Source organism: Theropithecus gelada, chromosome 18 (genome assembly GCF_003255815.1).
Source record: "Theropithecus gelada isolate Dixy chromosome 18, Tgel_1.0, whole genome shotgun sequence".
In the NCBI taxonomy this organism is placed as follows: Eukaryota; Metazoa; Chordata; class Mammalia; order Primates; family Cercopithecidae; genus Theropithecus; species Theropithecus gelada.
In genome coordinates, this window is record NC_037686.1 from 16,813,113 (window position 1) to 16,839,382 (window position 26,270).

The 26,270-nt window shown below is 43.5% G+C and overlaps 1 long non-coding RNA gene across 1 annotated transcript in view; it reads left to right on the plus strand.

The window, feature by feature from the left end:
• The first annotated feature begins 573 nt into the window (after positions 1 to 573).
• Positions 574 to 26,270, plus strand: part of LOC112611268 — a 40,963-nt gene continuing 15,266 nt past the window's right edge. Inside the window, exons 1-2 of the long non-coding RNA XR_003116623.1 lie at positions 574 to 804; positions 1,475 to 1,557. This is a non-coding gene — a long non-coding RNA (uncharacterized LOC112611268). The remainder of the gene's footprint in view (positions 805 to 1,474; positions 1,558 to 26,270) is intronic.

Genomic DNA, 26,270 nt, shown 5'->3' on the forward strand with positions numbered 1-26,270 from the left:
ATGAATGAATGAATGGCATCCATATTATTTCATTGCTCTAGAAAATGAGATAACTTACTTCCTCAATTTTCCCCCTCCCAGCAGCCCTCAAATGTCTCTTTTAATTGATTTAAAATTTGTATCTAGGGTATTAGTAAAATTTTTCACACTTCGTTAATGAAAAAAAAAAGAATTTAAAAAAACCAACCTGAAATATTAGACGTTTTACCTGTAATTAGGTCTGAACGGTCTAGTTCTCATAAAACAGAAAAAACCCAAACTTGTGGAAGCAAGCAGCTTATTATCATGAAGAAGACTTCAACCTTCCAGTTTCTGAATGAAACTAGGGACAGTAATATTAGAAACCCGAGTGGACCCTTTGCCTGAGAAACATGTTCATCTCTTAGTAATTGGGACTAGAGAGCATGCAAAATATGCATCAATATAAAATCAACTAACACAAATTCCAGGGTCACAAGCCCAAATAACAGTAAGATCTGGCAATATCAAGGAAAACACAGATTTAAAATTTCGGATCAGATTTATTCCTCCACTCACAGCTTATACATATTGTGGTCAGAAGCTGGAAGTCTGTGCTCTAATTAACTCTGCTCTGGGAGGCGAGGCTCTCGTGAGAGGGAGGAGAGAGAGAGAGAGAGAGGGGTGGGGGGTGGAGAGGATTGGGAGCACTTCAGAGAAAAGATCTGAGAGAAAATCCTGGGACTCTGCCACCCAGCCTCCTGTCCCCCGGGAGGGGCCATTGCAGATATTTGGGCTGAGGCAGCATGCTGGTCTCTCAGCAGCATCCTTATCAAGTCAGCTGTGGTGAGTGATATTCTTGATACTTGACGTTTTGCCAGAAGTTAGAATATTGCTTTTCTCTTGAATCTATACATGCTGCTTAGAAGCCACTGGGTTTCTTGGCATGTCTATTTAGAATTACAGATATCCCAGTAAAAATTTTCAAACATCATGTAACATGTATTATCAGTCCAGGCACGTGTAGATATTTGGACTCACGGAGACAGAGGAGTGTCACGAAAAAAGCATTGCATCAGGAATCAGGAGGCCTGGGGCCTAATTGTATCTTTGACACTAATGTGATTTTAGCAAGGGGGCTTAACTGCACGGAGGTACTGTCTTCTCTTCATGGCAGACCACCCCCGATCATTGCTGCTATCTCCATAAATCCCAAAGGAAAATAATACTCAGTCTATTCCAGAGCTGCAAGACTTACAATCTCCCGGTCAGGAATTTTAGGCTCTAATCCATATAAGATATCCTGGTCTTTTAGCAGAAATAGAAATGTCCTCAAGTGGGGCACGCTGTTAGAGAATTTTTAAAAATAAATTGGAAAGTCATTGGTACTTTGTAGTAAGGAAAAAGACTTGTTTTACAAATCAAAATGCCAGAGTCCAAAACGAGCGAGAATTCCAATTGCTGACTATGAATATCTGAATACAGCACTACTTTCTAATTGCTTCACTTGCTACAGAGAGAAATAAAACCGTGAGACTGTGAAGTGTATAAAGGATTCTACCGCTCTCCCGGGGCTCGGAGACCCACAGATTGGAGAAAGTAAGTGAGTGCCTTTCTGACCATTGAATTCCTCACTCTCATTGCAAGTTAGAAAGCTCTAAGGACTTTAATGAAACCAGTCTCTGCACGTCCTAAAAGAGTACTGAAACAGCTGGAGAGACAGCGCCACCTCGTGTCCACCTAAAAAAACTCCCTGGCCATCATCTTTGCGGAAATGGGCCCCAGCAACTTCCATGAAATAGGGCAAAGAAAATAAATCCATCAAAGCTGACTGGATAAGAGAGAAATGCCAGCTGAAAGCGTTTTTGAGTGTTGATGACTTCAAAAGCCAGGAAACTTAATCCTAGCCTTATGTTTCTTTCTCCGTGCCCAAAAGGCAACCGAGCTCGTCACTAAACCAGGGGAGGTGAAGCAGGTCACTAAGTTTATAATGTAGTTGGTTACTGGCTTTCATTTTTTCTCTGCATCCTGGCAGCAGGATACAGGCAGCTTGTTATAACTTAGAGGGGGCTCCTGGAAAGCCTGCTTGCTGGGTGTATTTCTGTAGGCGTGGGCTCACTGGGAATATTATGACCTCATGGAGTCACGAGTTTAATAGCATTTCTTCCACTTCATTCAGCACAGCACCAAGTTACAGCGACTCTGGCTGCAGCACATTGCAGACGCACATTGTTCCCTGCAGCATCATGTCTTCACGGTCCCATGTGGGTCCCAGCCGCGCTGCCTGCCCTTGCACACATGAGCCATTCTCACACCTGCAGGCTCTCTGGCGGGGTCTCCACCTCCTACATCCCTAGCTGGTTTGCACCTCTCTCTACCCGTTTTCTCTCCCCTATTCTACCTCCCTCTTCCCGCCGCCTTTCCTTCTACTCTGTCATAATGACTATCATTTGCGGCACCTGCCATCGCTTTGCACATCATTTGCTACTTGAGATTTTTCTGTGTCTGTCTCGCAGCTTAGGAGACTGTGGCTCCTGCAGTCGAACACCATCAGGGGAGAGGAGTGCTCTGCTCTCCTCATGCCGCTTGCAGTCTCCTGAAGTTCCTGCCACCGAGGGAGCTTCACTAGCAGTTACACTCCTGACCACCTGATGCCCCTCTGGCTCCTCTTAGAAGAGGAGAGGAACGATTTCATCACATGGTAAGTTCCTAGAGATAACAGGGTTTTGTGCAGCGCAGTCCCCAATGCCCTGCCCGCTACAGGAGCGAGGCCACCCGTAGAGAGCCTGCATCTGGTGCACCTGTTCCTTCTTCCCATCTGTACATTTCACACGGCCACTCCGTCCCTGTGCTGCGGAGGAATGGGTGGGGGAGGCTGTCCAATCCGGAGACTCGGGTAGGGAAGCCCACCCCACAATTAGAAACCATGACCTCCACCATCAACCCTGTCAGTAATGAAGGTATTTTTCATCTCCCACCTCTCTTGCTACAGACCTGTGGTGTGTTCTTTACTGGGACACCTTGAACTCTTAACACTTAGGAAAGCATTTTTTTTTTTTTTTTCTAATACAGAGCAGAAATTCTAACTTCAGATGATTCAATCCCAAATGAGAGGTTTTTTTTTTTTTCTTTTTTAGTTCAGAACCAATTTGCTGTGGTGTCGAGAATGTTCTGGCTGGCGATCAGAAGGTACGGGCTCTGCACAGGGCTTGGAGCTTTCCAGCTTTGCAACTTTGAGTGAGAACCTGCTCTAGGCCTCAGTTTCCCCATCACAGCTTCTGCGATTCCAGGATCAAGAGATGGCCATTTAGAGGTACCAAGAAAGGTGACGCTCACTTTTTAAGTCCTTTATCCACTTGAAATGAGCTACTGCTTGTTTAACTTTTCCCTTTTTGGCAAAGTTAATGCTTTTTCCAGAGACAGCAAATACATGGAGCATTTGTCTAGGACTCCCCGCTACCCTTGCCCTGCCCCCAGCCTCTATCACAGTTAAGAGCAAGCCTCAGGCCTTCTTTATTTGTTGTTGTTCACCCTGAGCATGGAGCTGCCACGCCCAAAATTGGGGTATTTGGATTAACAAGTTATTTTCTTTTTTGATTTGTAAATTTGTTCTAAAGTTACCCACTTTGAATCACATTGAGGTTTGCATTTACTAATTTGGCTTATTGAAAAGAATGACATAATGTGGATTGTGGCAAAACTGTGGAGCTTAAAGTCACCTAGAGGAAAGTAGAAGAGGCAGAAGGTCCATGGCCTCTGTTTTGCAGACAGGCAAGAATAGGAAATGAGAAAGGGATGCAGTTTGTCCCCTCCCAACTGTAGCCTCACTCTTCACCTCAACCTCACTCTAGTTTTAAGATATTTTAGCACCATTTTAAGTATCATTTCCCTTGAAATAGTTACTTGCTTCCTAAGACCTTGATACACTAAACACTACTGATACCAGATACAATCTACATTCTGAGTGGCCACCACTGTATTTTCACCCCAAGTTCAAGTCCACCTCTTTTGCCACAGAAAAGAGTGGGCTCTGTCCTGGACTTACGGGCAAGGGAAGAATTGGAGTGGAATGTGATTAATGGGATGCATGTTGGTTTTGATGCCATTCTAGACAATTGACAGATATTGTCTCCTTTTTTCCTTCTTCTTTTTTCTTTGGTGAATTCATTTCTCCTCTCTGGTTAATGCCATCTATATGCTGTTAATTCCAAAACTGGTATCTCCATCCTGGACATGTCCTCCAAGTTGCAAATACACACACACATACAAACACTATACATATATGCACACAATATATTTATAAATATATATGCATATAATTATTGCCTCCTCATCAGGAGGAGGAAACATTTGGATGTCCGACAGGAATCTCAATGTTAGTAAGACCCAAACTAAGCTCCAGATATTTTCCTCCCAGGTCTGCTCTTTCCTAGCCTTCATCTTTCATCTCAAAAAGCGGCTTCTTTCTGGCAGCATGGGCCAAACCTTGGAGCCGTCTTTGACTGCTCTCTCACATTCCGTGTCTGATCTGTCACCAAATCCGGTCATCTCCACCTTCCAATTATACACAGGTTTTGATCATTTTCTTTACTTTCCCTGCTGCTATATTGGTCTCAGCTGTCCACATCCCTTGCATGGACATCTACAGTAGCCCCTAGCCAGCCTCCCTTGCTCCCTCCAATCCCTCTCAGCCCAGCAGCTTACATGATCCTGTTAAAACACATCAGATGATAGCACTCTGCTGAAAACCTTTCTGATGGCTGTCTATGTCATTCAGAGTAACATCTACTACATTGCACTCTTAGCTGCCTCTATTTCCTCTCTGCTGTCCTCTCCTCATTCTGTTTCTGCTGCATTAATCTCCACTTTTCTTTATGCTAGGCATGCTCTCGCCCCGCAGCTGTGCACTGACTGGGTCCTCTGCATGGAAGCTCTTTCCCTGGAGTCCATGTGGCTCACCCTCCACCTCCTGTAGCTCTTTGCTCCAATGCGTGGCCCTCCTCTGGTTGTTCTTCTAAAATCGCGCCCCTCGCCACCAGTTGTGTCCTTGCCACTATCTCTGCTTTATACCCTTTGCATTTATTACTGTTTAATATACTCTGTATGCTACTTACTTATACTGTTTTACCCAGAAGAAGGCAAGCTCTGTTAGGATGGGGTTGTTCCCAGCTATGTTCCCAGCAAGTAGATCCAGGTGCTCAGTGAACATTTGTTGAATAATTGAATGAAGGTGAGGGACGAATGGCAGATGAGGAGGAGAAAAGGGATGATGTAAGTGTTTCCCCTCACGTAGGCATCTGGAGATTGAGCAGGCAGTCACTCATTTCAGCAATGGCAGGTGGGCTTGTGACGGGGTTGGGGAGGAGGAAGGAGACTCACTGGAGTGTCCTGCTCCAATGGGAGTTTAACTCAAAACAGGACCATGTTCAGAAATCAGAAATGATATTACTAGAGGTTTATTTTCTGCTTAGAGTTATTATTTAACTTCATTTGATTGAACAGACATTTATTGAGTAACCGCCTTGCCGGAGTGCTGGAGGCTGAGGGTACATTGGGCTCCGTTCTTGTGTAGAGTAAGACTGAGGTAATAAATTCACCTATAAACAGACCCTTCAGTGTAGAGCAGCGTGTGCAGTGCCAAAGCACTCCATCCGGGGTCAACACTTCCTCCTGGTCTCTTCAATCACTTTCTCCTTTGAATGTGTACCAGCTTGTGGAGGGGAGTATATCTGAATTGGCAGGGATGGAAGGGAGAAACCGTATGCATTTACTCAAGAAGCACCTTATGGATAAGAACCCTTAGGAAACATAATCGAGGACAATCATTGCCATATAATACTTTGATGGCCTGATCCCCTGTATTAAGAACTTACTGTTTACTTTGAATAAATTTTAGAAACTTTCAGTGCCTAGTAACTTGTCTCTGCAAAGGGAAATTAATACACACTTCCCTCCATGAGAGGAGCAGTTTAGGGTGTGACTGGGTGAGCCCGTCTTCACCTTGATTCCCGCGGCTAACCCGCAGCTCGCCCCTGCTCTGTCGCAGCATCATTTTGGGGTGTGGTTAGTAATTTGTCTATTCTGTCCTCTCTGGGAGCCTGAATTCCTTCTTTAGTGGTTGGCTGGGCACGCTGTGGACAGGGAAACTTCCTGAGCAAAACCAGAAGTATTTCTGTGACTTGGGTGTTTGAAATCAAGACAGTGCTTTGTTGAGAATGGAACATCCTCTTTGGGATTGAGTCTGCTTTTCTCAAGGGTTACTTTGAGCTCAAATGCTTAACCATCCTTCCTCCAGGTGCCAGAGAGAATGTTTCCAGGGAGGCTTTCCTGGCATTTCTTCCCCACCCGCCACAGTCTGGATCAAATTCTCTCCTTCGTGTGCCTCTGGCACCCCCAATTGCCTTTATTCTAGCCCCTCCAGTGTCAGACCAAACTTTCAGGTGGAGCACAGTCCTCAGTACAGATAGAAGTCTGCCCCAGGCTTCTGACATCAGCCATAAGTTTGGGGGTTTTTGGGGGTACCCCCACTTTAGACCAGCTGGGTACAAATTTAGGGGTCTCCATCCCTTAAGGCACCCCCAGGTTTGATGATTCACCGGAGAGACTCACAGAACTCTCTGAAAACGCTGTATTTAGCCAGGAAGAAGTCTGGGAGGTTTCCAAACTCGAAGCTTCCAGTGTCCTCAGGGATGTGTTACCTTCCCAGCAATGAGTGACAACGCACAGAGAGTATTGCCAAGCAGGGAAGATCTCCCAAGCTCAGCTTCCAGACTGTTAACTGAGGCTTCATTACATACACTGATTGATTCAATCATCGGCAGGCAGCTGAACTCGGTCTCCAGGCCTCATCCTCTCCCTGAAGGTCAGGCTGATATCTTAAGACTCAGGCACCAACCTTCTAATCATACTGTTGGTCTTTTTGGCATGGCCAGCCCTAGTCCTGAGTCATCTTTTTAGCGTCAGCTGCAGGTGTGGTCTGAGGGGTGCACCATGAATTACAAACATTCCAATCACTCAGGAATCCCAAGGGTTTAAAGGCTAGCCCCCAGTATCTGAGGTCACAGTCCAGCCAGACTCTTTATTACACACAGTCCCTCTTACACTGTATTAGCTGCATTTTTATCTGTCTCTCTAATTAACCTCTTGAGGGCAGGGAATGTGCTACCTTGTTCATCATAGTCTTTGTATTTAACACAATGTAGATACAGAAAATAGCCATATGAATGTGAAAGAAAAGCAATTATTAGACAGATTTTATTCTGGCATTTATTTTAAACCATTACCATTAGGGAATTGCTCAAATCATAAGGCAAGTATAGTTAAGGCAATTGTCCTGGTCTGGATTTTCTTTGTGTCTTATTTGGTTCCCTTTAGCCTACTGATTTTCTCCTAGATCTTGAGGTGGTCCACTCCTCACACTGATCCAAGCCACTTCCAGTCAAAATAACTAACTGTTTTCTTATACTGATATCAATATGCAGAAAGACTGTTAGTGTGGAGATTAACAAAACCTCCATCAACTGTATTTACGTAGCTGTAGCTCTTAGCTACTGCACAGATCCTTGCAAAGGCTGGAACAGTTTCCTTTCTTAAATGCTCACTACACAAGAAACTCTTTGCTTTATTTATTTTAATTCTTTTTGCTGCTATGGTATAGCTAAAGTAGGGTGACATGTGGCAGGAGGTTTCAACTGCTGTAACTTCCACTGAAATGAAAGCTACTTCCAGGCTACATTATAGTCACTTTTCTAAGGCAAAAGGTTTTCCCCATCTTTATGAGTCAAAGTACCTTTGTTCTGTGATTACCTTTTATGCTGTATTGTTAAATGTCTCCCTGGCTACCCAAAATACCCCTTCCCACTGGCTATGGTAGTCTATGATTCTAGCTTCAACCATTTCATGCCAATGATGTGTAGAGTATACACTGAGGATAATGGTAGAAAATGGGGGCAAAGGGGAATTGGGCTATGGAGGAGCCATGGATAGAAAACCATCCCTCTGGCCAGGCGCGGTGGCTCACGCCTGTAATCCCAGCACTTTGGGAGGCCGAGGCAGGTGGATCACAAGGTCAGGAGATTGAGACCATCCTGGCTAACACGGTGAAACCCCATCTCTACCAAAAATACAAAAAATTAGCCAGGCGTGGTGGCACACGCCTGTAGTCCCAGCTACTCAGGAGGCCGAGGCAGAATAATCACTTGAACCCGAGAGGCGGAGGTTGCAGTGAGCCGAGATCGCACCATTGCACTCTAGCCTGGGTGACAGAGTGAGACTCTGTCTCAAAAATAAAATAAAATAAAATAAAATAAAATAAAATAAAATAAAATAAAAAGAAAACCATCCCTCTGAGGGGGCTTTAGCAAGGAAAGAAGAATAGCTGCCAGCCATGAATAGAAGGTGATTTTCCTGCTCCAGCAGGGGCTACTGGCGTGTTCCCTGATAAGAGTTCCATGATGCCAACTGTGAAGTGGCATTTGCTTGCCAGCTGCAGAGCATGCATTCTTCCTGGACTTCGGCTTGCCCCTAAGTCTAGGAGACATTTGAGGAATGGGTGATGGGGAGAGGCAGGTGCTTTGTTGGGATAAAAGGAAAGCATTTAACTAGCGTTGGCCTCATCTCAGGCTCCAATGCAAAGTAGCATCCGCATGAAGAGTGAAGACAGCTTAAGGACAGCTTAGTATTCCATATCCTTTCCAGAAATTTTAGAAAATAAAGATAAGCGAAAGATGTTCTTATCCTTATATAACACTATAAAATATATGAAAAGGACCCGGGCTGTATCCAAGGTCATCAAATGTTCAAAGTCCAACTCTTGGAGAACCTGTGATGTGAGGGACCACGCTGATCCTTTTCTTCTTTTCACTTCTCTTTCTCTTCCCGTCCCCTTTGATACAGAACAATGCGAATATTGAGACAATGGGTCAGGCTATATGGCTTTTACAGGGCACGCGCTGCTGGCTTGCGGTGTGCCACCTGAAGGGATGACAATTCTGTGACAGGCAGGGCTGAGGGGAGCCCAGGTCCCGGGCCAGATCCAACCCCTGGTGGAAACGCGCACTTGCTATTGTGTGTGTGTGTGGAGTAACAGTGACATCCTGTGGCCAGTCTGGTTGATCTAAGTGGCTGCTTTATAGATAAAGAAGACCGTTTTGTCTGCACTGAAAGGTGTGCATGCACTGGCTCCTCCTTTAGACAATGCACAAAAGAAAGAGGCAGTGCAGAATTGCCACCGGGAGCCTTCCAGCAGCTCGTTTTCAGCAGCTGTCTCTGACTTAGGTGGGGGAGATTCTTGGGACTGAGATGATGTCTCTTTCTACGCTTGATCAATTTAAATGTTACCATTTGAGTGTGGAGTGAACCATAATAATAACGGGGAGAACAGTGTGAGAAAACAGTGATAGGGAAGAGAAGCACTTCTCTTTTTAAGACATCCCTGTGGATTAATGCAGAATATAATCTGTTACTTTAAAATGCCTAAGTTGCTTGACATTTAGCATTTTATTTTTACAATTTTTGGATTAAATAACTTCATTTTGACCTTATTTAAAGCAGAGGAGGGAGGGGTTGGAGAAGAAAACAACTCTGGTCTGAAGTTGTTCTACATGCTTACATAACCTGCAAACTATGTGCTTGGCTGGGCTTATCAGGGGCTGGGGAGCTTTGTGATTCCAAATCCCTAATGTGTAACCTCCCATAGTGTTAAATGGAGGTGAGGTGGAACCCTACTGTCACCTGGCTTGGCCGTGATGAATGAACCCTCTCAGGCCTGTTCTCCGTGGGGACATCCAGCACCACACCCTGAATCTTCTTGTTTCTATCAAAAAGATGACATTGCCCCCAAAACATGCCTCAACCTGGCTCATTCCTGGGTGTTCCCAGGGCTGCTGCTTAGGGAATAAACGCAAAGGCAGCTTGGAAGTAAAGGATTCATGCTAGGGAGTTACACACACTTGGGTTCTAATTCCACCTCACTGCTTGCTAGCTCTGTGACCTCGGGCAAATGCATTAACTGCTTGGAGTTTCACTTTCGTCAACTGCAGGACGGGGTCCATGATAAGTGCTTTTTTCTTGGGATGTTATAATGCATTTTAAATACATGCAACAATGCAGGGTACCTTGCCTGGGGCCCAGCTGGAACTCACACAGCTGAGCTTCTGCTACTGCTACTGTTGTGGACAGGCTGGTGTCCAGGGCTGAAGGCTAGGTGGGAGGAAGCCTCTCTGTCCCCTCTTCATTGACAATCAGCAATAAGATCTCTGTAGTTGCCTGTTGAAGCAGGTTTGGGTTGAGGGCATAAGAGAAGGCAGAAGTACATGTGTGTTGTGTTGTGTGTGTGTTTTGTGTGTGTGCTGTGTGTGTGTTGTATGTATTTTTTGTGTGTTGTATGTATTTTTTGTGGTTTGTGTGTGCATTGTGTGTGTTGTGTTTTTTGTGCATTGTGTGTGTTGTGTGTCGTGTGTTTGTGTGTATGTTTTGTGTGTGTTGTGTGTTTTGTGTGTGTAGTATGTGTGTATTTTGTGTGTTTGTATTTTTTTGTGTTGTGGGTATGTGTGGTGTGTGTGTTTGTGTGTGTTGTATGTGTGTTTGTGTGTTTTGTGTTGTATGTTTTCTTGTTTTGTGGCTGTGTGTGTGTGTTGCATGTGTGTTTTTTGTGTTGTATGTGTTTTTTTGTGTGTTGTGTTGTATGTGTATTTGTGTGTTGTATGTGTGTGTGTGTTGCATGTGTTTTTGTGTGTTGTATGTGTGTTGTATGTTTGTGTGTTGTGTTTTTGTGTGTTTGTGTGTTGTGTTTTTGTGTGTTTGTGTGTTGTATGTGTGTTTTTGTGTGTGTTGTTTGTGTCGTGTATTTGTGTTGTGTATGTGTTGTATGTGTGTGTTTGTTGTATGTGTTTTTGTGTTTATTTGTGTGTGTTGTGTGTGTTATATGTGTGTGTTTGTGTGTTGTATGTGTGTTTGTGTGCTTTTTTTGTGTTGTGGCTATGTGTGTGTGTTGCATGCATGTTTTTTGTGTGTTGTGTGTTGTACGTGTGTGTGTTGTATGTGTGTGTTTGTGTGTGGTATGTGTTTATGTGTGTTTGTGTGTGTTGTATGTGTGTTTGTGTGTGTTGCGTGTGTGTTGTATGTGTTGTATGTGTGTTGTATGTGTGTTTGTGTTGTGTTTGTGTGTTTTGTGTGTTTGTTGTGTGTTTGTGTGTGTTGCATGTGTGTGTGTGTTGTGGTTTTGTGTGTTGTGTTTGTGTGTGTTGTGTGTGTTGTCTGTGTTTTTTGTGTGTTGAGTTTGTGTGTTGTGTGTGTTTTTTTGTGTGTTGTGTTTGTGTGTGTGTGTTTTGCATGTGTGTTTGTGTGTGTGTGTTGTGTGTGTGCTGCGTGTGTACTTATTGGCCCATTCTTGCTGAAGTTCAGCATGAGCATGTTGCCACAGGAGGGTCAGATGTAAGGGCTGCCCAGAGATGATCTATAACACTTCGGATAGGAAAAGAAGACATAAAAGAGGGAAGGAATAGGAGTAAGGTAGCCAGGAAAATGCCAATAAAGGAAGGAAATGTAGGGGATTCGTGGAAATAAGGCTTTCAGCATTGAGAATTCTCCCAAGCCATTTTAAAGTTCTCCAAAATCATGAAAACTTAATTCTTGTGTCAATAAGGGTTTCACACACTTTTTGTCTAATGGCAGAAAAAAGGACAAGGCAAAACATTCCTTCCACAGGGCACACATTTTGTGTTTTGAGTTCTTGGGTGACTTAAGTGAGAGTATTAAAGGGATGGCTTGTAGCTGACCTACTCTCCTTCTAGTTGATCAGCCAACTGTGTGGAAGAAATGTGATGATTTTTCAGTCTCACTTAAGAGCACACAGCCTGTTTCCTAAGTTTCTCTTCCGCTCTTGTCCTCCTCTCCCTCTGTCTTTCTTAGCGGTTCCCAAATTTTGGGATGACTCTTGGCCTACACAGATGGCGTTTACTGACTTTGTCTCAAAACCTTTCTTGCCTTCCAATTCTGTCATAAGTTTCTTTATGCCTTATGGCAGACGCCCTGTTTTACAAGTTTCTACTTGTGCTTGTGGCAGATGGATTTCTCACCATCTTTTCCCTGGCTGGAAAAGATAATGAATATGTTTGAGGATAGGTTCTTTTGGGTGTCAATAATAATAATAATGATGGGAAAATGTCATAGTACCTGTTGGAGACAGACTATGAAATTACTATACTTGGGATCCCCAGGGGGAAAAAAAAAAAAAAAAACAAACAAGAGTTGAAATCCTCAGAAGGTATTTGAGAGGCATCTTGGCTTGAAGACTTGACTGCTGTGACTTGGGAAAGCAGAGAAATAAAGCAAACCAAGTTTTTCACTTGCTTGGCTGGAGGTTTGTTTATCCTGATCATGTGAAGCCTGAGCCAGCAATTCCGATGATTTTAACTGCCCCTTGATGCTTCTCTGCATTTGGGCAGGGAAAGTATTAGAATGGGCCAGTTAGCTCCTATGATGGGTGCAGGACACAGATTTCTCTTGGGAAACCAAAGCTTGAGGTTCCTGATAATATGAATAACAAAGCTAATTACACTTCAAATTATGTATGAAAACACATTAAACTCAGTTTTATACACTAATAGTTACACCTTTAAGTATACGGCCCAGAAGAGTAGAGCAGTTCCAGCAAGTGCTTTGTGTAATCAGTTAATGCCCATATGGAAAGCTCCAGGGCAGCCCAGGGATGATGCAGGCACATTCCAGTTGGCGTCTTTCCTCTGTATCCTGCTTGCCACTCTCTTCTTTCCCTGCTCCTTCCCACACTACTTCTTCCCATTTTAATAAAAAGAGAGGCGGCTGAAGAGGCACTGATGGGTAGGTGACTCTTAAGGCATTCCATCCCCTCCTTCTTGTGTCTTTGTCTCTGCAAAGATGGAGCCGACATTAAAGGTGATCAAAGTATCCCCTTCTCCTGCTGGGCCCAAGTGCGTTGTGTTCTGACTTGTCTCCTGAGTGTCAGCCGGGGTGCTTTGGTTCCAAGGGTCAGAAACCCCCATTCCTACTGGATTAAACAATGAAACACAATTTTTGGCTCCCGTATTTGCATAGTCTATAAGTAGGGTGTCTTCAGGATGTCTCCAATGCTCCAATAGCATAAACCAGGACCCAGTCTCTTTCTTTCTCTCTGTTCCACCTTTTACGTTATCAGCTTCACCTTAGGACTGGATCCCCTCATAGTCACAGAATAGCTGCCAATGCCATTGGTGTGGCAATGTAACTCATTTTCCATGAAGAGACAGAGAGAGAGAGGAAACACAAGTGAAGTGAGTTTTGTTTTTTTTTTGGGGGGGGGGGGGGGCGGGAAGAGATGTCTCAAGACCATGAAAATAAACCTCAGGCATTTTTTTGTTGAATTAACTTAAGTTCTATATCTCAACTAATTGCTAAATTGGATGTCTAGGGAGTGTCGGGTGCTAATTGGCTTATGCCCACAAGACCTACCCCTGGAGCTGGAGGAGAAAGCAGGTGGGTAGAGGAGAGGTAACTCAAATAACACGCTTCTACTCAGCATGCAAGAGATGCCCATTACTTGTTCTTATTCTTTCTAAATAAACTCTACTTCATCTTCATGATCCAGTGTGATAACCCATTGATCTGTCATGTACATAATACTAGGATAGGCAGGTATTGGCTTTATGAAATCAGTAACCTGTATTGTTGGTTATTTGAATTGTATCCACAGAGCCTCCACAACTGTCTCCATTCAGGGCAGTTGTGTGCCTGGACATCTTTGGTGCTGTCTATGGGTAGGGTCTCAGTAACTTAGCGAAGGATCAAAGATAGTGCTTTTCTTTTTCACCTAACTGTGGTAACATTTTCCTAGAACAGAACTGACACCCTAAGAGTGAAGCTTATTGGAATCTGGTAGGTTGATAAAGGTATATATTCCAAGTGTTGGAAGTTTGAGTTAGAGAAATTTATTCTGTTCTGGGGTAACTGCTTGAGATATGGACCATTGGCAGAGCAAAGCTGCCTCTTTAGACAGTGTGCTTCTCTGGGTTGAAATGGATATTTTATCAGTTCCTTTCTCTCCTTCATCTTCCGGTACTTTATTTTGTACCAGGAAAGAGAAGGAAATCAATCCACTAGCACATCTGCGTTTAAATAGGTTTGGTTGTGAAACAGGGACTGTATCTACTTCCTGCTGGAAAGCACAGAGGATGAGAAGAATTCTAGGACCAAAGCAAAAATAAAATACAGATTCTCATTATTAAGTGCTTACACCAGTTTACTAATGAAGCAAGTGAGAAGTGTCAGGTTAAATTCCCACTATCACGTGGCAGTGGTGGTAATGGTTTGTCAAATGCTAATGATGTTAACTGCTTGGTTTTCTGATGGGTGAACGCCAGCTCCTACCTGCTGCTTTAAGATATTCTAGCATTCCCTAGCAGTGAAAAAGTTTGAAATGGCTATCATTGAATTATGATCATCATTTTAAATTTTCTGCACTACTGAAAATTGAGATGAGAAGCAAGACCTGAGCATGAGCTTTTCCACCTGCAGAGCAAGAAGAGACCTTGGGGAGAGCAGTGGTCACCACCGCTGCAGGTTCAAGTCCTCTTCATGGAACTTCTAGGAGCGCCAGGGCTTATGATCTAGTGCAGAGCAGGTAACTGGGGTTCCTGGGGGCCTGAGGGATGCCAGACTTGCTCACATCTTACAAGTGAAGAATAATTCATTCGCTCCTTCTCCTTAAAGAAGCAGGTTCACTTGGGTCTGGGCCTCTTAGTTCTTGATGTACTGATTTGTTCTTCAAATGCTTGGGTTACCCGCTCAAGTGACTTAACACTTGGAAAATTTCTCTTGCCAAACAACCTCTCTTTGTTTTACACATGGCTTCTGCAGCTATATTAATATATTGACTTACTTGTGCTAACCTGATGCAAGTCTGTTTCCTTAAGGTGAGTTTGCCTATCTCTGCTCTTATATGTGCCTGTGCCTGATCGTTTTCACAGTCGAAATAGCAGAAGGCGATCTTCTAAGATCTTTTTAAGGTGCACCTTATTTTTGACTTTCCTGCCTGTCCTTGACCACTGCGTTTTTCCTTTCTGGTTTCCATTGTATCACTTCTTCTTGGATCCCCTTGAAATCTTCTCGATCATCTTCACCTCCACAACTCAGATATTGAGTCAATCAACTGAATGCCTCTCCTTCAGGTGTCTGCTCCAAGCCTTCGCCGTGTCAGATAGGGCTGATGTCATTTGGGAAATTCCTCCTGTAACAAGACTTCCCTGGAGAACCCTGGCAGATAAGGGAGAAGCCGAGGCCGCCAGTCTCCTGCAGGTGTTTCCTGCTTTCTCCTGCATGGCTTGGCATTATTTTCCCCTGGACTCTCACCCCCTACAGTAGTCCCTCTCCCCAACCTTGGTCATCCTTCATGTTTACCTCTGTTTTGCAGGTTTGCTTCTCACAGGCCAGCACTCTGTGTGCCTGTGAGAAAACCACAAAACTTCCCCCTTAGAAGGCTCTCTCTGGGCACCAGCCTGACCATGCTGGTGGTATTAGGGATGAATGGTACTAGAATATGTCATCTTGAAATGTGCCACTTTGGTATAAGGATTATTTTGAGTTAAAGAAAATTGAGAACCTGCAGACCCAGGAAAAGTTCTTTACCTCCACCTGTCTAAAAATAAAGATTTTTCCCCCACCCGTTTTTTAAAGGAAATTTATATTTATAAAGAAAATTTCCATGAGTAACAATGTCTCTGTATGGGGAAGAGTGCTACTTCCAAGACCTCTCTCGTCACCTGGGAGATTCTTATCTGCATGACAAGATGACTCTTACTTACCATTTCCTCCCTCTCCCCTTCTCGAAACTTGTCTCCCTGCCCAGAAGCCCCAAATCCCTTTTCTTTGTTCAACTTATGATGGTATGTCAGCTTCAAACATCTATAAGCTTCAATCAACTGGCCGTCTCCTTGAGTCCTATTTCTTTGTGAAATTCCCACGCTTGCTTGCTCATGTACATAATTAAACTGTTTTTCCTCTTGTTAATGTCTCTTATCAGTTTGATTCTTGGAACCAAGCCATTGAAACTAGGAGACTAGAAGGAAAAAGGTTTTTTCTCCCCTACAGTGGCCATGGCAATTCATTCTGAGCTGGCATTCTTGAAGATATCAATCTTATAAGTATATTATAAATATTTTGTCTCTAGCTGTCTTTCAAAAACTTTATTTCATGTGTATGTGACTGGGACTCCCATCCTTGAAACTGACCTAGGTTTGCATTAAGACTTCAAGTGTTACTGTCATCTCAAGTCTCCTTCCATGCTATCTCTACCTCAAAAGGGGGTCATAGTGAGCATCCCATTGGAGGAGCTCAAGCTTCCATAAAGATTCCATCCTAGATATCACAGCCCTTAAAGGCCAGTAGCTCCCTCTCAGCCTATCAGCCACTTTCTTCTCCATTGTCAAAAAGGTAGTAACAAGACTAATGGCATTCGCCAGGCTTTTCTTTTCTATTTAAGTTGGTCTGTGTCTTTATTCCGGCTCGGTAAAAGGAGTGTTGGAAATGTATTAGGAGGAGATGTGAAATGTAATTCTGCTAAGGCTAGAGAAATCCTGACTGCGTTGTAGCAAGAAAACAGCTTGTTAAACACCAGCTGAGGCAGAAGGTTTCGTCTCATTGGAACTCTACTTATTCAATGCTTGAACAGCTCTTAGAACAGCAGGAACCTGGGAGTGTCTCTGTATACAAAAGGCAAGCATGGTAGATGCTAAACTGGCATTCATTTATTGGAATCCATTTTGGGTACTTTTCCTATTTCTCTCCTGGGAAGACATTGTTGGTGGCATCTTTGAGTTAGATACAGTCATATTGCAGACACTTACATCTCTTGCTTGGAAGAAAGGCTGGATTTGAAAATAAAGTTGATATTCCTGTCATAGCCCTAACAAAAGACATTCTCACCAAAAAAAGGAGTTTTTTAGTTTTTTTTTTTAGTTTTTTAGACTGAGAAAAATGTTACATGTATTTGATCCGCATTTCAAAAGGTGGAGTGCAACCACAGGTTGCATTTATCAGTCATTGGAAGACTATCGTAGTCAACAAATTAATACAGTCTACCTCCTCTACATTTTGTTCTTCTTGTGCATGCTATTGATTGATGTACCTCAGGGAGAAGATTCTTCTGACTCAGACACTAAGCAAGTACCTAAAGAAAATATCAGCTTTAACAGGGACTCAAGGAAGTAGCAGCAGCAGCGAAAAATCGCTAATCTTTCATTTATAAGAGCTACTGAACATCTGGAAAGCATGCGGCTTCTTTAACCCCCGGAGTGCAGGAACAAATGAGCACCAAAGGGCAGCCCATGCTAATGTGGTGCCATTAATTTGAATACAATGGAGGGCCTATAACAAACACCTTCAGAGCCATCTGGGTGTTCCTGTACACCTTGCACCGCTCCTTGGGGGCACTGGAGGCACAGCTTAATGGGAGAAGAAAATCTCTGGAGGTTGAAGAATAGTGAAGACGTCTTTCAAGAGCAGTAGTAAGTTAAAAAAATATAATAATCAGAATGAAAAAAATCAAGCTATTCATAGGAAAAATAGGTTTTAAATGATTCATGGGGGTGTTGACTGAAATTAATCTTTATGTCTCTCCCTCACCCAGCATTGATAGCATTTTTAGCCAAATGTCAGTGTGTTCGTGAAAGTGTAGGAGAAACAACGTGCATCAGGAATAACTACTGTGAAGTTCATATTGGGGGGAGAATATAGGCCTGACATGTAGTTGAAATGGTGCAACTTTTTCTGTCACCTTTCCATGGGGCACACCATCTGAAGAATGTTTAACTCAATTTAAAAAATATAAGCGTGGAGATTATAATATTTATTCTCTTTTGCTCCTCTCCACAGTCTCATGGGAAAATGTAAACATGCTGTGGAGTTGCTTTGTATAGAAGCCTGGGACAAATGATCAATGCAAGAATTAATGTTGTCATGCAGCAGTTGGAGCAGCCACTCCAAGTTTAGAAATAGGGACATATTTCTAAACATGTCCTTTCCTACCATCCGAAAAGATTTCCCACTACCTCCTTAGAGCAGAGAGTGCACCCTGGCAGCCAGGGCCCAGATCTAGCTCACAGACTAGAACTGTTGGCTCACACAAGGTTTTAAACATTTTGAAGGATTTACCAACATGGACAAAAATATCCAGACTTTTGATTTCTTTTAAAAACTGGAAAAATATGGCAATGATGGTACCCACAATTTGACACAGCAAGAGACAGTTGGAGTGGAGACTGGCTGGGACCTGAGGACATGGCATGCTCTCTCTTGCTGTGACACTCATTTACATTTGTTTGTAGGCATTTGAGTTTATAGGAAGCCACTGAAGATGTTTTTCCAAAACTTTGAGTAGCACACTGTATTAGTCAGGGTCCTCCAGGGAAACAGAACAAATATATATATATATATATACACACACACACATACGACATTAAACAGAACCTATATATAACATATATACACATATATACACATAAAAATACATATGCATGTATTTTGTATGTATATATATAATCCTTATATATAAAAATAAATATGTATTATAAGGAATTGGTTCATGCAATTATGGAAGCTGAGAAATCTAGATCTGGAAGAGCCCATGATATAGTTCCAACCCAAGTCTGAAGGCCTGATAGTCATGAGAGCCAATGGTCTAAATTCTGTCCAATCTGAAGGCAGAAGATTGATCTCCTAGCTCTATGACAGTTACTTAGAGAAAAAGAATTCTTTTTTTTTCTTTTTTTTGACAGAGTCTTGCTCTGTCACCCAGGCTGGAGTGCAGTGGCACGATATTGGCTTACTGCAGCCTCTGCCTCCTGGGTTCAAGCAATTCTCCTGCCTCAGACTCCTGAGTAGCTGGAATTACAGGTGCGCACCACCATGCCCCACTAATTTTTGTATTTTTAGTAGAAACGGGGTTTCACCATGTTGGCCAGGATCGTCTCAATCTCTTGACCTCGTGATCTGTCTGCCTTGGCCTCCCAAAGTTCTGGGATTACAGATGTGAGCTACCACGCCCAGCCAAAGAATTATTTCTTAGCATTTCGTTCAACTCAAGTCTTGAACGGATTTGATGAACCCACCACATTAGAGAGGACAGTCCGTTTTACTCAGTCCACTAACTCAAACATTAATCTCATCCGGACACTCTCACAGACACACCCCCATTTAGCCAAATGTCTGGGTATCCCATGATCCAGTCTAGTTGACATAAAATTAACCATCACATTCACCTAATAACTGCTTAGCTTAAATGAGTGCAGGCTAGGCCTCCTACATGTCTTTTACCTAAAACCCTGACAAGACCACTTGGTTAGGAATGCCTCTCAAGTCACAGGCATCTGGTATGAAGCAAGAGAGCTGGAGAAAAAGTTTCAAACAATAAGGTGGATCCCAGAAAAAAGAAACAACTATTAATTTCTCTGATGGTTTGAATATGTCCCACAGAATTCACGTGTTTGAAATGTAATCCTTATTGCAACAGTGTTGGCAAGTGGCACCTTTACGAGGTGATTAGATCATGAGGGTTCTACTCTCACAAATGGATTGATGTCATTTTTGTGGGAGAGGGTCCATTATCTCAAAAGTGGGTTTGTTATTAAAGTGAGTTGGCCCTCTCTTGCTCTCTCTCTCAAGCTCTCTTGCCATGTGCTACCTTTTGCCATGTTATGAGGAAGCAAGAAGGTCCTAACCAGATGCAGCCCCTTGAGCTGGGACTTCCCAGGCTCTAGAACTGTGAGTCAAATAAACTTCTACTGTTTGTATATTACCCAGTCTGTAGCATTCTATTATAGCAGCACAAAACAGAATAGAACAATTTATTTCTCAAAGTTCTCTTCCCTTTTGATGTCATAAATAGCTATAAAATAGGTGTGAAAATCTACCTATAACTGTGAAATTGGGATGTCCACACAGTGAGAATGGTTATTTCAGAAGCTTGTAATTCTATACTCAATGGGATCCTGGGTAATTAATTAACTGGATGTGGGAGGCTTGCCCAAGATCTGGGTGCAGATTCTGAAGGTAGCACCACCCAGAAACTTCCCATGCAAACCCCGGTGAAAGTGCAAGGCTGCCCTTTTGGGACATGTCATTATCCATATTGGCTGATGCCCCTTGGGTGTTGGTAGTTACGAAGGAGCAAAGCATACCAGCTGGTACTTAAAAACAGTGAAAATCACGGTCAGAATATTGTTCCAACATCTTAAAGATGGTGAAAACAATTTTAACTCAAAGGCAAATTTAAGGTCGCAGGTAGCAGCCCCAGTCTCCACTCACTGTGAATGAGTTGGGAGCAGATGCACCAGTTAAAGTAATTACTTTTCATGGAAAGCTTTAAAAAGAGGTAGCCACATACAACATGCTGTCTACCTCATGAGACATCAGAATAATAACATATTTTAGTTTAGTTCTTTTTGTGGACTTTTGTTTAGATATAACCATTGACAGTTTCTTTTTCTTCCTTTTATAAGAAATATTTAAAATGAATGACCACTTGGTGGCTGATTTCCATCAGTAGTATTCTGTCATTTGACACCTATCTTAAATCTCTGCCCCACTGGCTTTTGCTCAGTGTTCCTGCCTGCTCAGCCCCCACCTGGGCTGTGGGCATGCCTAGCAGGGCTGAGACAGAACCAGAACAGCCTTTCCACTGTCTCTCAATAAGAACTCCCTCTCTGGGGCCCTTGCCTACCCCCTGCCCTTCAAAAGGGAAAGCGAACCTGTCCAGTGGGCGTGAGTGGTCATGAATTAAGCGGTGCCAAGTGCTCAGCTCTCCACCGGGAGCAAAGTTCTCTGCCTCGTAGCATTCCTGGCCATCTGGGCTGGGAGATGGAGACCACTGTGGCACCAGAATAACCTTGGCCAGTTCTTTTGCAGCTTCTGCTTCAGGAATTGCCATGCCCAATGCTGTGGCATGTGACACAGGGGGCACGGATGCCATGTGACCTGGAGGGGCAGTGTCCTATTCTCTCACCTCTAATGCCCCTCTTTCTCACATACTCACTTAACATTCTCTCTCATAAGCTGATGGAAGGCGCTCTTTCTTACCAGGATGCGAGCTGGGCTGAGCACGCATGCGCACACACAGACACACACACACACACACGCACACACACACATATATACATACATACACTAAAAATGCTTACCATCCTCACAGGAGTAAAAGGGCTCCCCACAATGGCAAGGTCAGGCTCCAACTCGCTGTGACCTGTGGGAGTAAGGGGCCATCAGGCTGGGGAGACAGTTGGTGAAGTCTGGAAGAGGAAAGGCTCTGGGGTTTATTCTGTTGAGCCTGGAAGTTTTACTGCATGTGTCTTCAGTTATCAATTTTTGCTTTGTCTTCACAAGCAAGTTTCCTCTTTCACTGTCTTTGCTGGCACCAGTAACCACGTATAACTAGCCATTAACCCCAGAGACTCCAAGCATCATGTAATATACTATCTTTATTAGTAACATTGTATTTGATGATCTTTCATGATTTTCCAAGTTGACTAGATCCTTAAGGATTAATGAAACCAAAAGGGTGTGTGTAAGGGAATACATGCTTCATCTCTCCTGCTGCCCCCTAGTCCAAGCTACTTAATTTATCACTAGGATGTGCAATAGTCTCCTAACTTGTTTTCCTGCTCTGATTTCATCTGCTTCAATCCATTCTCACATAGCAGCCAAAGTGATCTTTCAAAAATGCAAGTTGTATCTTTTCTTTCAAGTAATTGAAGACATATTTATTGAGCACCTACTATGTGCCAGGCACTGTTCCAGGTGCTAGGAATATTGTGGTAAATGAGAGAGATGAAGATTTACTCTGTCTCCTTATGAGACTGACATTTTAACAGCCCCCACGGGTCGTAGGATAAAGTCCCAAGCCTTAAAATGATTGAATACAAGGCTATGCCTGATCTGGCCTCTGCCCTACCCCCCACCTTCATTTGGAACCTCTATCCCCAGCTTTTTTACTTCCACCACACTGGGGTATGCCAAGATCTTCTCCCTCAGAACCTCTGCACAGGCTGTTGGCTCTTCCCTACCCTGTCACCTACTTCACTGCCACATGCCTTTCATATCTCAGTTCACTGCCCTTTCCTCAGTGATGTCTTGTCTGGCCAGTCCCCCCTCCACCCTCAACTAATGAGGGTCCCTTCAGATATTCTTTCTTTTAGCACCCTGCCCTTTTATTTCATGACACTTACCATAGGATATGCTCCACGATCCCTATACTATATGATGATTGGTGTCTCTGCCTTCCCCACCAGCCTGCATGCTCTGGCAGGTAAGAATATGCTGTGTTTTGTATTTTGTTACATCATTCTTAAGTAGTGTTTGGTAAAAATTGAAGAATGAATGAATTAATGAAGGAATTTCAAAAAGTGAACAGGACAAATGAACTAAAAATAGCTTTGTGGATGTATCTTAGAAGTATTTAGATTTTTACAGAATTCTTTAATTTTTAATGTTTTTTATTTTTGAGAGAATGGCTTGTCCAAAATCACACTCCATGACTGTTAGGAATTTAAAAAGTTCTGAGATTTTATCTATTTGCAAGCTACAAGTTAGCCTGTCACAGTTTCACGGATGCTGACAGAAGATAGGAGATTCCTGGGTCAGAGAAAATGGATTCTATTACTCACAGAACAGCAAGCAGCGTGAGCATCAGTGTATTTGCATAAGTTTCCCTTCCTCTCAAGTCCCATAGAAATGATGGGGATTGCCCCAGATGGATATGCTACAGGACAGCATTCTGGAGTTTAGGGAACCCAAATCTTTTACAATGGACAATAAGCATGCCTGCCCTTTGCTCCAGAAAAAGATACTGTCTTAATCTTCTAAGACTATAAGCAAATTATCTCCCTTTTTTTCTGAAGGAAAACACTATCTCTATCTATTTGCTTTATAAATGTCCTTGAAAAGATAGTCCTGGAGAAAGACAATTATTGCATCATTCACAGGATGTGCAGAAACATTAGAGATATGTCTAGAATTTCCCCCCACCAATATTCATCCCTGATTTTTACACCATCTTGGATTCTGGTGATTTTTCCATGAGTATGCCAAATCTCTGGCCACTCTAATTAATCTGATTGACAGAGACTGGGGCCAAATCTAATCAATTGATTTCATGTAACATTTAATTATGTCCACTATCAACAGGACAACTCCAAGCAGCAGAATGAGGGCAGCTTGTGGCATTGACCTCAACCATGGCCCCTGTGTCTTGGATCCAATCAGCTGAGCAAATTCCATAAACCTAAGGGACTTAACTTTATAAGTCAGGTGACTTTCTCCTTTTGTTTCTGTATTGACCTTTCCACTTGGCTGAGGAATTCATTTAGGTACAGCAGGATGTTTTAGTGATTGCTTAGACTTCGCTTTGACAAGAGATGAGGAAGTCTAGGCCAGTTCTCTCATCACTAACAGCCCTGGCCAATGAACCAAGGATGATTTCAGTGCCTTCAAGACCCAAAGTGGTGTCATTAATCTCTTCAGCTAAGACAAATTTCGTACCACTCCCTCCCTCCCTCCCTCCCTCCCTTCCTTCCTTCCTTCCTCCCTCCCTTCCTCCCTCCCTTTCTTTTTTCTTTTCTTTTCTTTCCTTTCTTTTCCTTCTTTTCTTCCTTCCTTTCTTCCTTCCTTTCCTTCCTTCCTTCCCTCCTTTCTTTTCTTTCTTTTTCCTCATTCTTTTCTGAGCCAGGGTCTGATTCTGTTGCCCAGGCTGGAGTGCAGTGGCATGATCATGGCTCACTGCAGGCTCCAGTGATCCTCCCATCTCAGCTACTACAGGCATGCCCCATCATGCCTGGTTAATCTTTTTTTTTTTCTTTTTTTTGGTAGAGACAGAATTTTACCAGGTTGCCCAGGCTGGTCTCGAACTCCTGGGCTCAAGTGATCTGCCCATCTCAGCCTCCCAAAGGGCTGGGATTATGGGTGTGAGCCACTACACCTTGCCACTGTACTATTTCTAATTGGATGACTCCTATTGTAGAAAAAGCTGGCCTTGGGGTGGGCACAAATAACATATCCACCATCTCTCTGGGAATCTCTCCCAAATACAGAAGGGTAACCTCATTTTGGATAGCTCTCCACAGTCATCTGAGAGCTACGTAATTTACTGGTGATATTTGCTTTAACATCTGACTTGAAGTTTCTTACGGCTACCCCTGAGGTGCCAGATTCCACACAATTTGTCTGAAATTTAACGGACTTCTGTGTCTGTCGTTCTCCACCAGACAGCTCTAACAAGTCCAGCAAAACAGCAGGGGATGGCCCCAGTTCCTGTACCTTCCTTGCAAAACACGCTCACACCTTGGGATGTTTTTCTCACCACGATTTCCATAGCTGTCACTATTTCCATACCTGGCTTCCATACAACAAGTGTAGTTGCAGAAGTGTTCATGGTTCCCCTAAGAATGAATCATTATTTACAATAGATGCCCCTCTGCCTCCTCCTTCAGGTGGGACCTACGGGAGTTGGAGGGCCCCAGCTGTCCGTGCTGTCAGCTTGGGATTCCACTTGGCTGGTGGACCTTAAGGCTCCCAGTTCAGTTCCCATGTTCTTGTTTTTCACCTGAGGACAGTCAGTCCAACCTGTCCTGTTGGTCCACGCTGCCAGACTGGAGGCGTTCATCTGCTGCATGGGATGACTGAGTGACAGCTGGAAAACAGTGATGAGGAAAACATCCAGAGGTGTTGAAAGGGTATTTTGCAGGGGAGGTGCAGGAACTGGGGATCTTCCCTGCTGTTTTGTTAGAACCATCTGGTGGAGAATGACAGGCACAGAAGTCAGTTAAATTTAACGTGCTTGCGTCAGGTTGAGAGAGTGACACCTTCCGAATCAAGAGTCCAGGGAAGTTTCTGAAAGACAAGTAGTATTAGTCTCCCTCACCGCTCCATCCCTCCTGAGTTCTGAGGTGTTCTCTTCTCCACTGCCAAGGTCATTATTCTTCTTCGATGGCCACAAAACTAGTGTGACCCGTTCCAGGAGCTATAATATCACCTTAAAAACATCATCCTATATTCACACCCATGCCTTTCATTCAGAGAGATCAAACGTGAGAAGGACAAGGGCATTTTTATGAAACTGGCAGAGACCCACCATATCCCCTACTTTGGCACATGTGGGCCACTGTAGGGGACTGGGTGAGCAGTGTACTCAACCAGGCAGTCATCATCCTTATGCCCCCTTACCATGTCAGTCCAACAAGAACACCCAGGTGGCCAAATTTGAGTCCTAAAATCAAATTTGAGTCCTGCAGGTCCCCTTCTGCCTGTGCCTCCACCCAGAGGGTGATCCAAGCAGGCTTACATAGGGTTGTTTTGAGGGGACTGAAAAGAGTATCATGCCCAGGAATGGTCAGGAAAGATCCAGAATTTTCAAAAGAGGCTTATGTAAACCCTCACCCCTTACATCCCAATTATTATCCAGGAAGTGAAAGAGAACATAATCCCTTCCTGGGAATAGCCACATTCAGTGGCTAAATTGTCTTAGGAAGGTATATATACTAGAAGAAGGTGATTGAGGTAAAATCAAAAATATGAAAAAGCCTTTCCCAACTCAAAATAATACCATATACCTGTGGATGGCAGGGAGTGTTGACTGTCTATTGAATACCTTGACCACTAGCCTGTAATTGGGTAGTTTTTGTGATGAAAAAGTTTACCCTTATCAGACCACAAATGGTCCAGCAAGCCCAAAACATGATGCATCAACTTTAAGGGTTATGTGTAGCCTTCCTCACTGGGAGATAAAAGGATCAAGACAGGAGTCACAAATTCTTTTGGCAGGAGTCACAAATCTGGCATTCAGTGGGACCTTCTGCACCAGAAACATAAAGACCCTTGCTTTGTCCACAGTCCGTGATGGTGGCCATGGTGCCGTGTCTGGGAAGATGAGAGATCATGGTGGCAATGGTGGCAATCTGGACACTGCAGACCCCACTAAAAGCTTGATTGCAGCCCTTCTCATCAGAGCACAGACCCTTACTGTGGGCATCTGTAGGAGCAACCCAGATGGTCTGATTAGCAGCCATGATATGTTTCTACATTTCATGACCCCAAAGTGGGGTGTCTTTAATCTGCCAGTCTGTAGTTGTCTAAATGGCAGACTGAATAGCTAAGCCATTGGCCACAGTCCAAGAGTTAGGAGAAATATACTGTGGTTCATCAAAGGGAGTATTGGCTGGAGCTATGAGTATGGCTTTGAGTTCTGCTCACCGAGCAGAGCAACCACATCCTGGTTCTGCATAGCTGGCAGGGAGTTGAACAGCTGTTGGACACCA